Consider the following 13,183-nt stretch of genomic DNA (forward strand, 5'->3'; position numbering starts at 1 on the left):
TCAATATATTGTTGCTCTGAAAAATGTATGAAATTTTTTTGTAAAAGCTGACTTTCTTTTTCTAAAGCTGAGACGATATTATGCCATTCTCTTTCACCAAAAATCTTTTAATATCATTTTTTTAAAAATAAATAGTGGATAAAAAAATATTTCATCCTTAAAAGCATTAGTTCTAAATATTTATCTGGATCCAATGTTTTTTAATACAGTCGAAAAATCTGAAAAGAACGTTTCAACGTAATACAAGAAACAAATTTCTTTAAACGTCACTTGCAATTTCGCTTCCTATAAATGTCTCCCAAGGCTTTGTAATGCGGCAAAAATGCAAAGTTATGAAGCCAAATTCCACCGTGTAATATCTTAGTCGGAATAGCAACAAAATACTATAAAGTAAAGTTTGGGGCTGGTAAACCAAAAATAAGAATTTCGACCACGCGGTTCTGAAAGTGGCTTTTCGAATCCGCCGTGAAGTGAAGTGATTGTTTTCGACTTCCGCCGCTTCCCGACTTTGATGGATTGAAACGGAAACAGATGCCGAAAATCAGATATTGCTCACCAAGAAATATTTCTTAAGTTTTCGTCAGAAATGCCGATGAAATTCCGATACATCTGCAGTTGAAATCCGAGACAAATATTCCTCGCGCCGAGATTACTTGAAAAATTGTTGCAAGAAGTCCGTCGCGCGGGAATCTTTTGGAAACATCTGAGAAAGTGACTGTCAAATAAAGGACTTTTTTTTATTCTTCTTATTTTTTCACAAAATAAATGAATCGGGAATGATATTCCATCAAGTCTTCCTTTTATTCCTACTCCAGGCTGACATTTATAATATATGGTGAAATGCTATCACGTCAATGTGTTATGAGACTTAATGTTATCGATTAATGTCAATAAAAGTGGCCTACTTCCTCATATACGAGGTATACAAAAAAATTATAGTAATCGGCAAAAAATCTGAACTCGAGATTTGGACGAATCTCCATACTTCAACCCGAAAAATTTCCTGACAATGTTTTCTTAAGTCCGAAAAATTCATTTAGAATTATATAAGTCCGTTCGGGAACATGACAACTCAAAAAGTCTTTGAGCTAGATGAATGAAATTTGGCAAATAATCTTTATTCTAAATTTATAGATACCCAACAAAGTTTGAATGAAATTCATCCAGAAAAACCTGACGAAACAGACGAAAAGAGCTTTACGAACGAGACCTAGTGCAGAGTTTTAACAGCCAAAAGGTAGATGCCTATCAAATTTGAAACCAAATGCTTCAAGGAATCGACTTTTCTGTTGGTCTCACCAGCATGGTGAAAAATCGATGGCATATAAATGCGATGATTTAATGTGAAAACTGAGATGTGATTTTGTGATTACAATTGTAATTATTGCATTTTGTTTAGTTATATTAACGTCCTGTTTTAAACTAACATTAGGGTTATTTTGGGACGGATCTCGTCGTTTTGAAAGGTGGTCAGATGACGAGAATGACATCTGAGCTGACACCTCTCTCTACAAACTTCCACACCACACAGCGGGAGGATGTTTGACCATGACGGATTTAACATGGACCAGGCCCGCTTACACGACGGCTCTTAAGGGAAACGGGTCTCGAGTCTGCAACCCACCGGATCCGAAGCTGGGACCTTACCACTAGGTAACCGCAACCCTCGTGATTACCATTGTATTTCTGTATCAAATTTTGGTTTTAGTCGAGGAAAAAAGTCCAAAATACACATTCGGCCTTCTGATTCTTGTGTAATAATCACATTCCAAAGATTAAATTTCCAAGAGCACACATTAATTGGCTTTTCCTTAACTGTGGTTCGCCAATAGCGTGCGATTAATAATACAAGTATATGTATTAGCGAGTATACGCGAAAGTTTTGGGGAGATAGCTCTGGCAAATTTTTTATTACTTTTCATCTGTTTATTCGTTTATTAAAAAAATTCTTGAAATACTTCGGAATGTGTTTTTCGAAATAGAATAATGTCATTACAAAGTTAAACTTTTTTAAAAAATCTATTCAGTGTTGCCAATTTGTTTTTGTTTTTTTTTTATAATTTACATGTCTAATTTCTTAATTTTCCTAAAATCTAGTTCTACCTAGGTGTTTCTGGTTACCAGTTCTAAAAAAATCTTTATACTTAAAATAATTGTCAAAACAGAAAGCCAGTCTTCCAAACAGAACCACTATACCAAATCTCCGATTCTTATTATGATTCCTAAATGCGTAATCAAAGGAACCACTATACCGATCCTACATCTCCAATTTTGAAAGATGCTGCTAAGTAAAACATAGATTGAATTTCCAAAACTAGACAGGCTTGATCCATTCATTTCTTCGCTTTGCACCATGCTAATCAATCAGAATGCCAATTCATCATTATGCATCATGATTTCAAATATTACTTTCTTAAGCTCTGACAAAGTTTATCTCATCTAAACTGGACCACATGATTGTATTAATGGGTCACAAGGACTACATTACAAATTAGCATGAATATTGTTGTCAAAGGCAGCTAATATTAATATGATTAATTTAGTGATGTCGATTCAATTCGCCGCACTAAATCTTATAAAAAATTGAATTGCAATACTTTTAAAATGTTATTAAAATTTTTAATTATTTCAAATTATACCTTAATAATAATAATAAAGCATTCTGTTTGATTATCAATAACTTAAGTTGGAAAAAAATTGTGAAGGTGGTGACGAAAATAAGTGGAATCCGTCCTGTTGTTGAGACTAAAGGCTTTGTCAAATTGTTATTTTGTATATCCTTTGAAATCGTGAAGAAGGGGATAAACGATTATATTAATGATAGATCTATGATTCATAAGCTTTGATATGAAATTAAAATTTTCGAAATCGGTCTAGCGGCTGGCGAATTCTGCCATGGGTTTTCTCCGCAGACATATACAATTGAGGATTTATTATTATTATTATTAATATTATTTCCTCGAAAATGGAGGATGGAGTAAGGCTAGTGACCCTTGATCGAAGGAGATTATGAATTTTTATATGAACTAAATATTAGCGAACCAGAACCAATGTGAGAATGCTTTACATGTCTCCTTCGTTATTTTAAATACATCAATAATGGTCATAATAATTTCCAAAAAGTAAATATGTTTAATATTTTAATGATCCTTATAACAATGGGCTCGTATATAATTGTAGTAATTAAAGAAACGTATGGTTTTTTTTTTTTTCATTCTATGTTGCGAACAACAAAATTATAAAAAAAAAGAAATTTCAAAAATGCTTTTTTTTTTTTTTTGCATAATAATCGAGCGTGTGTTTTATCAAACTACTCTATTGATTGACGCTTTTTGTCCAAAATTTGATGCAAAAATTGATACAAAATTTGATATGTAAAGACAGGTATGCCTAGTTACGCATACCAACTTCGTTGCGCTTAGGATTTGTTACAAACGCGTACACAGAAATATACAAATATGATTTCGAGAAAAAATTTTACAGACTCTTCAGTCTAATGTTAATATCGAATTTTTTAGTAATTATGACTATTTTTTGAAATATGCAAAGACTTTGAAAAACAGACACTTTACTGTAAGCCGAAGAAATGAGTGATCTCTAGAATAATTTTTTGTAAGAATAATTCTATGGAACTTTTCTTTATGAAAGCTGCATACGTTTACCAAGTTATTATTAAATATATGCAAAATAAACATTAAAAATAAACGGATAGATCTAATCTTTCGGGTATATAAATTCTTATCAGTCAAAAAATAAAAAAATAATAATAATAAAATGAATATTACTATGTATGAGAGGAGTACAAATGCTATTTTAAAGAAGCCTCAAGAAATAGCATGTAGTTCCATGAATTCAACTCAGCATTTTTAAGCTCCTTGCTTTCGAATAGTTTGTTTCCATTTATCGAAAATGCCTAGCTTTTTTTCGAAATGGGATTTTATAACGATCCTTATCTACACCCCCCCCCACCTCGCCGACATCTTTACATTTATATACTCACTGGAACTCCTTCGCCCGCGATTTGCCAATCGATAAAGAAGTATAAACCACATGTTTTTTTTTTTTTTGTTTTGTTTTTTTTGCTTATTTTATTCGTAGATCTCAAAACAGAAAAAATACAGAATGTGAGCAGTTTTAAAGGATTTCCTTTTAAACTTCAGGATAGAGCAGCAGGACTGATACATCAGAGGACAAGGCTGTAAAAGGGGCAAATGGCAATGGTAGTGAGATTCCGACTAAAAGCCGGTTTTAATTCTGCCTCTTAGCTTGTTTGTGGTAATAATAAATCTTAAATGGTAACTACAGCAAATTCGGTTACATGCATAGGCTGATGGTTTATACCTTACGGCCATTTTAAAAGCTATTAATGAAAGCGTTAAATAAGATTTATGTTGATATTTAAAAACTCAACAGTGCTGTAAATCGATACATTAAATCTGTACAATCCGTGAATAAATGGTTATATGTTTGTTTCGATTTCATTTTTAAGTGCATTAAAATTTAATTGTCACGTAATAAACTATCATAAATAAATGTGGAAGCATCTTGCTGTTTTTAAAATAAATATAATGTATGCTACTTAATCTGAGAAATTATTTCGAATTGAAAGTGTTCGTGAACAAAAAGGATCGCTCGTAAGGGCTTTTTTTTTTATTTGTTTCATTAAATTCTTTCTCATCATTCACAATTGAGTGAAATAGGTTTAGTTTTGAAATGAGTAACACATTGGAGCCTCTCTTAACTAGCTCCCAAATCTTGCATGCAATGCGAAACACTCGTTAAAATGAAAGAATTTTTCCCACTGGAATCCATGTAAAATAGGACAATGCGTTGTTACATTCAGAAAAAAAATCTCCAGCTAATTTATAATGCGTAATTTATTAGTTATAATGTATGTTTTTGGCCCACTTTGTCTTTTTAAAAAAATTAAATTATTAAATTTTTAAAAAAATTTGTCTTCAGATATTTTTTAACTACCCTTCAAAATTTGTCGAAAATGAAACACATTGCGTGATTAAGAGGGTATTTCTCAATATGAGAGATGCAAGAATTCCCCATGTTTTTAGAATTTCCCTCATTTCATTGGAAGCCTTTTGCTCTGTTGAGGTTATTATCAGATTGGGAAAAAAGAAACCATTATTTTTTCGGTAGATGGCTATAGTGATCGATATGTCGCCAAGCAGCGATAAAATAATTTCATATTCGTTGGAAAGGCGACATTTCACACTAAAAAAATTCATTTGCTGTTTTTTATTTGATCTATTCAGTTGTGAGTGTTACAGGGTGTTAAAAATGGAAGTGAACAAAGAGAAAATTCGATACAATTTACAGTTTTTCTTTGGTAAAGGCGAAAATAAAACCCAGGCGGCTGAAATTGTGGATGGTATTTGTGGTTCCGATATTGTAACAGCCAATTACGTGCAATTTTGGTTTCGTCGATTCCGGTTAAGTATTTTTATGTTAAAAATGCACCTAGCACAGATAGGTGGGTCGTCGAAAATGTCGATAAAATCCCGAAAATAATCAAAGTCGGCCATAAAACAGCTTTAAACCATTTGCACAAAGCTGGATTCAAAAAGAAGCTTGGTGTTTAAGTGTCACACTATTCAATACAAAAAAAAAGCCTGTTGGATAAAATTTCCATCTGAGAATCCTTGGCCAAACGGAATGAAATCGACCCATTTCTCAAACGAATGTGGCTGGAGATGAGAAATGGGTCACATACGACAACATTGTATGAAAACGATCGAGGTCAAAGCGCGACGAAGCTGCTCAAATGATGGCCAAACCAGGACTAACGACCAGGACAGTTCTGCTGTGTATTTGGCGGGACTAGAAAGGAATCATTTATTATTAGTTGCTTCCATACGGCCAAATACTGAATCCCGATCTCTACTGTCAACAACTCGACCGTGCGATTGACCAGAAACGGCTAGAGTTGTCCAACAAAGGAGGTGCACTGTCCCATCAGTACACGTCCATAATGACTCGCCAGAAAATCCAGGAGCTTGGTTGGGAAGTTCTGATGCATCCACCATATAGTCCGACCTGGCACCAAACGATTGCCATGTTTTTATTCAATTGCAAAACTTCCTTAGTGATAAGAAAATGGCAACAAGAGAAAATTGTAAAAATAGATAACTAGAATTTTTCGCCAATAGGGGCTAAGACTTCTATGAGAGAGGCATTATGAAGCTACCTTTAAAATGGAAACAAATTACAGAACAAAACGGTGCATATTTGATCAAAATTGGTAATCTGAAGCATGTTAAATAAAATCTTGAAGTTCACGTAAAAATATAGATGTATTTTTCCTCAACCTAATATTTCCTCCTCTTCTACCAAATAACATCCACAACATCTTACTGTGTCACAGATCTCCATAAGCTCTTCGGCAATCCTGGCTATGTTTTACCTCCAGATAACCGAAGTCTTTGCTATCCACTTCTAATCCTATAATGATTTTGGAATTCCGTCAGCCAAAGTGGGCCAAGACTAATAAGTTAAAAAAAAAGACTAAAATTGTTGTTAATTATGTGAAGTTATACATAGTTGAATCATATGATTTATTGCATAGCTCCATTTTTTTTACTGCTTGTGGAAAAAGAGCAGGATTTTGCTTCGATAAAGAAGTATCGAATTCCATTGAAGGAGAAGGATTCTAAAAGTTGTTAAAAGATCTAGGACTGGCATTTAAAAAAAGAGAGTATTACAATGGCTTGGGCAAATGAATAGTAAAATAAATGTTCTAACGCTGGTTGCGATATTCTTAATATAGAAGGAAAGATAATCCAAATTAAACTTATTGCTTTTTCAAAAGCTAAAAGTAATAGGACCTTATTTGGCACAGATTTTCTGGAATAGTGCTAAACATCCAGAGTGGCACTTGGCTTTTAGTGAAAATCTATAAGAAAAATACCCTTTTGACAAAGAACCATCTGAAACTAAAAGAAAGGAGATCTCAGAAAATGACATCTCCAGAAACAGCAGAATCTCCTAATATTCCTATCGCAATTCTAAAAATATTCAATTATGTGAAAGTGAAAGATGATGAAGGAAAGTACTTGATAAGAGAACAACGAGCTAAATTAAACTCGTTATTAGAAGGGTATGAATCTATCTTTAGGCCAGCGAAAGATCCCTTCTTAAACTAAACATAGAATTCAGGCGGGAAAAAATAGTTTACCTGTTACCGAAAGCACCATATAGAATAACCCTTGCAAGAAATAACTGTTTAAGAACGAGTTAGATTCCTTACTAGATAAAAGTATGATCGAAGAATGTGGATCCACTTATGTTCTATTCATTTTTCATTAAATTAATTGCTAATTAAAACAAAAATCATCAAGGTGCATATCTACGACTGACCTATGAATAGGTCATCATCAAGTTAAAGTTCATGAAGCAAATAAAGATAAGGCTGCTTTTATTCGGTCATATGGTACTTTCAAATTTTTGCAAATACCAGAACCCCTCAGCCTTCCAATGTCTTACTGATAAATTTAGATCAGGACAGAAAGATGATTTCATTGTTATTCCTCGACGATGTCATAAGGATTTTAGAATTCTTTCATGTGCATTTGTCAGGTTTGAGGAAAATGTTTCAAAGTCTTTCAGTGCTTAAACTGATTGCTAACAGAAAAAAAAATGCCATCTTGCTTGTGGTAGAGCAAAATGCTCACATCACTGCATTAGAGAAGAAAGTGTAGTAGATGCTTACAAAGCAACTTCCATTCAGAAAATTCCAAAGACAACATCCGTTCAAGAAGTTCCTTTTTTTACAAATTTGTTCCTGGTTCGGAAATTTCTAGAGCCCCTACTCTTAGTGATTTATCAAAAAAAAAAAAAAAAAAGGAAAGAAAGAAAGAAATTGAACAGAAGGCATTTGAAAAATTGAAAAAAGATTCATCCCACCAACAATGTAATCTCTTACTTAACAACCGTTTATTATTAAAATAGGTGCCAGTAATTATTCTCTGAAAGAAAATCTTATCTAAAAGGAAAATCCAAAAGAACGTGTGATTGATTGATCAATTGCTTAGGTCGACAGAAAGGAATTATTCAACTACCGGAAGAGAAATTCTTGCATTAATTTGGGAGCTTGAAGAGTTCCGCGACTGTGCAGGAAAACAAGAAATAATAATTGCGTCTGACCGCTAATCCCTGAAATGGTAATGTGTATTAAATCCCCATCTGGCAATTTGACATGATGGACATTTCAAATCCAATCCTATCATCCAAGAAATTTGTATACACTAAAAAAATCAAATGTAATGTCAAACCTTTTTTCCAGACCAACGTGAACAAACGATAACTTTGTGATTTAAATGCAGCTTCCGTAGATTTTCCAATGCAGAAATCTAAAAGCGTCTGCAATGTGAAATTGAAAGATAGGACTGAGAGAGAGACTATATTGAAATAGGACTGATAGAGTATAGACTGTTTTGAAAATGGCCAGAAAGATTAAAATTAAGCAAAATGGATTAGCAAGGACAACTCATGAATTAAGGAATTTTGACCAGTACCAGTACCAATTAACCACTTACCAGAAACAGACTTTGGAGCAGCTCAGTTAGTGGTCCCTTGTCAATAGCGAAAAAGGATATTACAGCAATATCGCGATCCTCCAATTGTAAGACATTGTGGGGCTAAAACACATTCCTTAAAATTGAATCCATATATTATTTTCCTGAAAGAAGAAATATTTCAGTGCATGCGATATCTGTTATTATTGCAGAATGTGGGAAAATTGTGCTGAGTTAATTGATTCAAACGAATGCAATCTTGTAACCTGTTAGATTATTCAGAATACTTTTTATGCACAACGGTTTTACTTTTTTGCCCCATTTCTATCCGGAATCCCCGTTCGGAAAAAAAATATGAATTTTTTCTTACAGAAGACAAAGAATAAAACAGATAGAGCTTTTCGGCCTATTTGTTCGCCACTGCAACAATCTGTGCAAAAATTCTAATTGAAAAATTTTCTCACTTATTGTTTTTCAACAAGATTGAATACTCATAATTAGGATCCACAATTTGTTAGTGCCGTAATATAGAAAACATACTATTTATTTTGTGTTAAACACCAATTCATTCCTATTTATGACCCTCACGCGAATCCCACTGAACGAAAGAACAAAAATCTGAAACCCATAAACAAGAAAAGCAAAAAAATTATATCTAAACGCGAAAGTCCTTGTCTCATCATTGCAAAAAGTTTTCCATCAACATACTACTTTGCAGATCCTGCTACTCTCAATCAAGTATTAGGTACTTCTCATACGTACATGAACTGTCTCTGTCTATTCTGTGGGGGGGGGGGGGAGAGTCTAAAACCATAGTCTAGAAAAAAGGTGCATTTTATATCATCACTCTAGTTTTAAGTTTTCTTAGTTTTTTAACGTCCTGTTTTAAATCAACACTAGGGCTGTTTTGGGACAGACCTCATACTTTTGAACCGCGGTCAGAATACGTGTATTACACCTGAGCTACCATTCCATCTCCAAACTTCCACACCACACCAGTGGGAGAACATTTGACCCTGAGGGATTTAACATGCAACAGATCCACTTATATGACGGTTCTTAGGTGGAATCGGTTCTCGAACCTGAACCCCGAAGGTTCAGAAGTCGAGATCTTACTACTAGGCCACAAGCGGCCCTTATCGGCCCTCAAATGGACAGTTTCAACAAAATTGCTGAGAAACTCTCAACCCCTTAATTTGGTTTTCGACGGATTTGAATGCGCGTGACTTCTCCTCTTTCCTCTGAATAAAATTTCATATTTTATTTTGCAATTATTTTACCCAATGTTTGTGTTCTAAATAAACTCATTTGTAATTATATATGATTTCTTTTCGATTTGAATTTTGTGCCGTACTAAATTGTCAGCTAGCCCATTACGTACAATATACAACATTTGATTGAATTTAGACCATTTGTTCAAAAGGAGATGTAGAGCATACATAAAATGTATGTATGCATAGCTTTTATAGCCACAATTATTTTTATATTAAAGTTAAGAAAGTAATATATATATGACGCAATCATTTACAATTTTTTCTTTTTCATTTGATAAATTTTAATATCATTAAAATTTTAGCCTTGACAAGTATTGACGTAGAATTCTTGGCAAAATGCAGGTTCCCTACCGTTGGTCTTGAAAGTTTGCTTACGCAGAATAATTTCGAGAAGTTCCAATCTGGAAGTGATTTTGCTAATATCAGAGAATCTTTTAAATCCAGAAAATTTCTCAAAAATTTGATTTTTTTTAATCAAGCTATTGAATTGTCAAATAATAATTGCAATTGTTATTTGTAATTTTGAGCTAATTGTTAGAAAGTTTGACCAAACTGATTTTCATATAATCAAAAACAAGTTTGACTTTGACATTATTAGGTGGTATTTTTCATACAATATCTGTCGTATTAATTGCTGATTCATACAGTTTGGCCAAGTGTAACAAGCCAAGTCCATGAGACGGAAACTCGTGATAAATAGGAAAATATTTCTGTTGTTCAAAGCAACCTTCAGCACTTGCTCATCTAGTCTAAATGTTGTGGAAGATATCAAAATGTGGACAGAAGCTATATAGCGTCAATTTTATTGATTTAAGCTATTAGGTTGGACATTAAATGCGGGTCATGATATTTTTCTTTGTTGTTGCACTGGATAAAGGTGAAAGGAAAGAGGAAAAGATGTATGACCTTTATAATGCCTTTAATTTTTTATTTGAATACTTCTATTGAAATTAATAGTTTCCAATATAAAGGCGAAAAACTGATTTTATAGTTTGTTTTTTTGTGTTTCCGTCACCTCCACCTTCTTTATTTGGTCCTATATTCGAGAGCAAATATAATGCTTTAGATAATCAAGCCTCCAACTTAAGCAAATAAAACTGCTAAAAGTTTTTTTTTTCCATATGAAAGTACTATTGGGGTAGAAATGTGATTTAGTTCCAGTGACGGATTAGGTTGTTTTTCTGGAGTAGTTATCGAAGGGAGACGAAGAACTAGACTTTTTTTTGTGTTCCATGTGAAGAAAAAAACCTTCAGCAATCAAACTGACTATAGAGCAATGGTTCACTAGTTTTTCAACAATATTGATTGAGACCACAGCAGTTATAAGACTTTGATCGCTTTCCACCGATTCAATTTCCCCAGTCATCGTTGTTTTAATCCTCTAATTTATTGACGGGCGAACCACTGGGCAAGAAGTTTTAGGTGCAACTAATCATTAATATATATTGAAAAAACAATATTATCTAAAGATTTTTATGCTGGGTTTATACTCGCCCAGTTATAAGATGGCCAGTAGGCAGCGCATGCGTAGAAAGGCGGAAAAATGCTGTTCGGTCGATGATAAGTAATTGTTCCGACGGGACAACAATAGGTTGCTGCATTGTAATTTTTTCTTACTGAGCATGCGTTTGTAGAATTTGGCGGTTTTTTGGCTTGAAAAAAAATTGATTAAATCCGACATTCTTTGCTCTTTGTTCTTTTTGATACAAGGTTGTCGGTTTTTTTTTTTTTTTTCATTTCATTTGTCATTTTTTTATAGTTTTCCACATTTAGGTATGTTGACCTTTTTTTACTTTTATTTTCCCATGTTTTCTTTTTGTAAATATCCATCATTTTAATACGATTCGCAGCGAAAAAGAAAAAATTCATGGACGTCAAAACGGCAATTTATAGCCAAGTATGGAATGCCTGAAACTATCTTATGAAATTGTGGCGAACATAAATCGTCCCTTTCTGCGCATGCGCTGCCTACTGGCCGTCTTATAACTGGCTGAGGATAAAACTGGTATTAGGAAGAATAATCGTTAACAAAAACGCAAAAAACATCTTAGGAGTGAGATGGAGATACAGTAAAAATGCCAACTCTATTAATGAATGCGGCAAACTTAAAAAGAAAAATATTTTCACGGTGTCTCATTTGCAGACGTTTCGTACTATGCGCTATGATAACATTTTTGATTGACTGTAAACTAGGAGATTATACTGATGCATACAATCAAAGAATTTAGATAATTATGGCAGAGAATTGGGAAATGAAAAGCTTGAAAAGTATTCAATAAAATCATCATTATAAAAATAAATCACGAATGACGATAACAAAAGACTCTTTTAAGTCATTTTTTAATAATAATAAATCTCGTGAAGTTTTTCTTTAAAAGCAATTTTGATTCACATATTCAACTTACGGAACCTGCGGAAATCAAAGACATTTGTTTACAACGTCAAGAATGCCTTGTAATGAGAAGAACGGCATTTCATTCAACTAAATGTTCTTCGCTTATACTCATCTGAAAACGGTGAAAAAAATCGACTCCAATGCATGAATTATTTCCCACGAGATTCTGAGGATAAAGGGGACGCAAGAGGGAAACGAACAATTTTGAAAATTAAAGGTGAACCATTTTGTAATTTAATTCTCTGAATGGGTCCTTCCAGATATTCGAGCGAGCTGCAGGCTTTGGGCGGCGCTTCCTATTTCACACCAGGTGGAGGAGGAGGGGTTGCTACGAACAAAAGGTCTGGTGGGAAGTTAAAGTGTTATCTTCATACTCCACGTGAATTATCCAGAGTTTGCTTCAAAAGATGACGGAAGGATTTACGTGCACAAGTAGATTTGAACTTGATGTGAACTTTCAAAATAATGTTCTTAACTGGTTTTTTTTTTAACTTTTATACTTCATTTATTATTTTGAATGAGAGGAATTAGGAATGAGAGTATTTATTTTGAATGAGAGTAATGTTAAAGTATAAGAATATTATATATAATTTTAAATTTAGTGAAAAATTCATTATTCATTATTAAAATTTCTTCTATCGAACATTTTGCTACAAAAACAATATTATGTAGCATGTTTTTGGCTATTCCACTTTTCTTTAAACTCCGTGAACTTTTGGCTCAGAAATCAAATATCGGGTGCGGCATAAATTCGAGCAAACTTCAAAAAATCATAATAAAAAAAGTAATGCTCGAAAAAAATTGCGGTTTGCGCGAATATGTTCAGAGAGCCTTTGGATTTTGTTATTTCCTATAAAAAGTGTATTTAAAAAATGACCGATGAATGGCGCTCACACGTCATATTCAGACAGTTCATGCAAATCAGTATAGCTATGAAACACAAGACTGGAAATGGATCTGTCATTCGGCGCCAGTAGCATGCTATCGCT

The sequence above is a fragment of the Argiope bruennichi genome, chromosome 7 (assembly GCF_947563725.1).
Source record: "Argiope bruennichi chromosome 7, qqArgBrue1.1, whole genome shotgun sequence".
Lineage (NCBI taxonomy): Eukaryota > Metazoa > Arthropoda > Arachnida > Araneae > Araneidae > Argiope > Argiope bruennichi.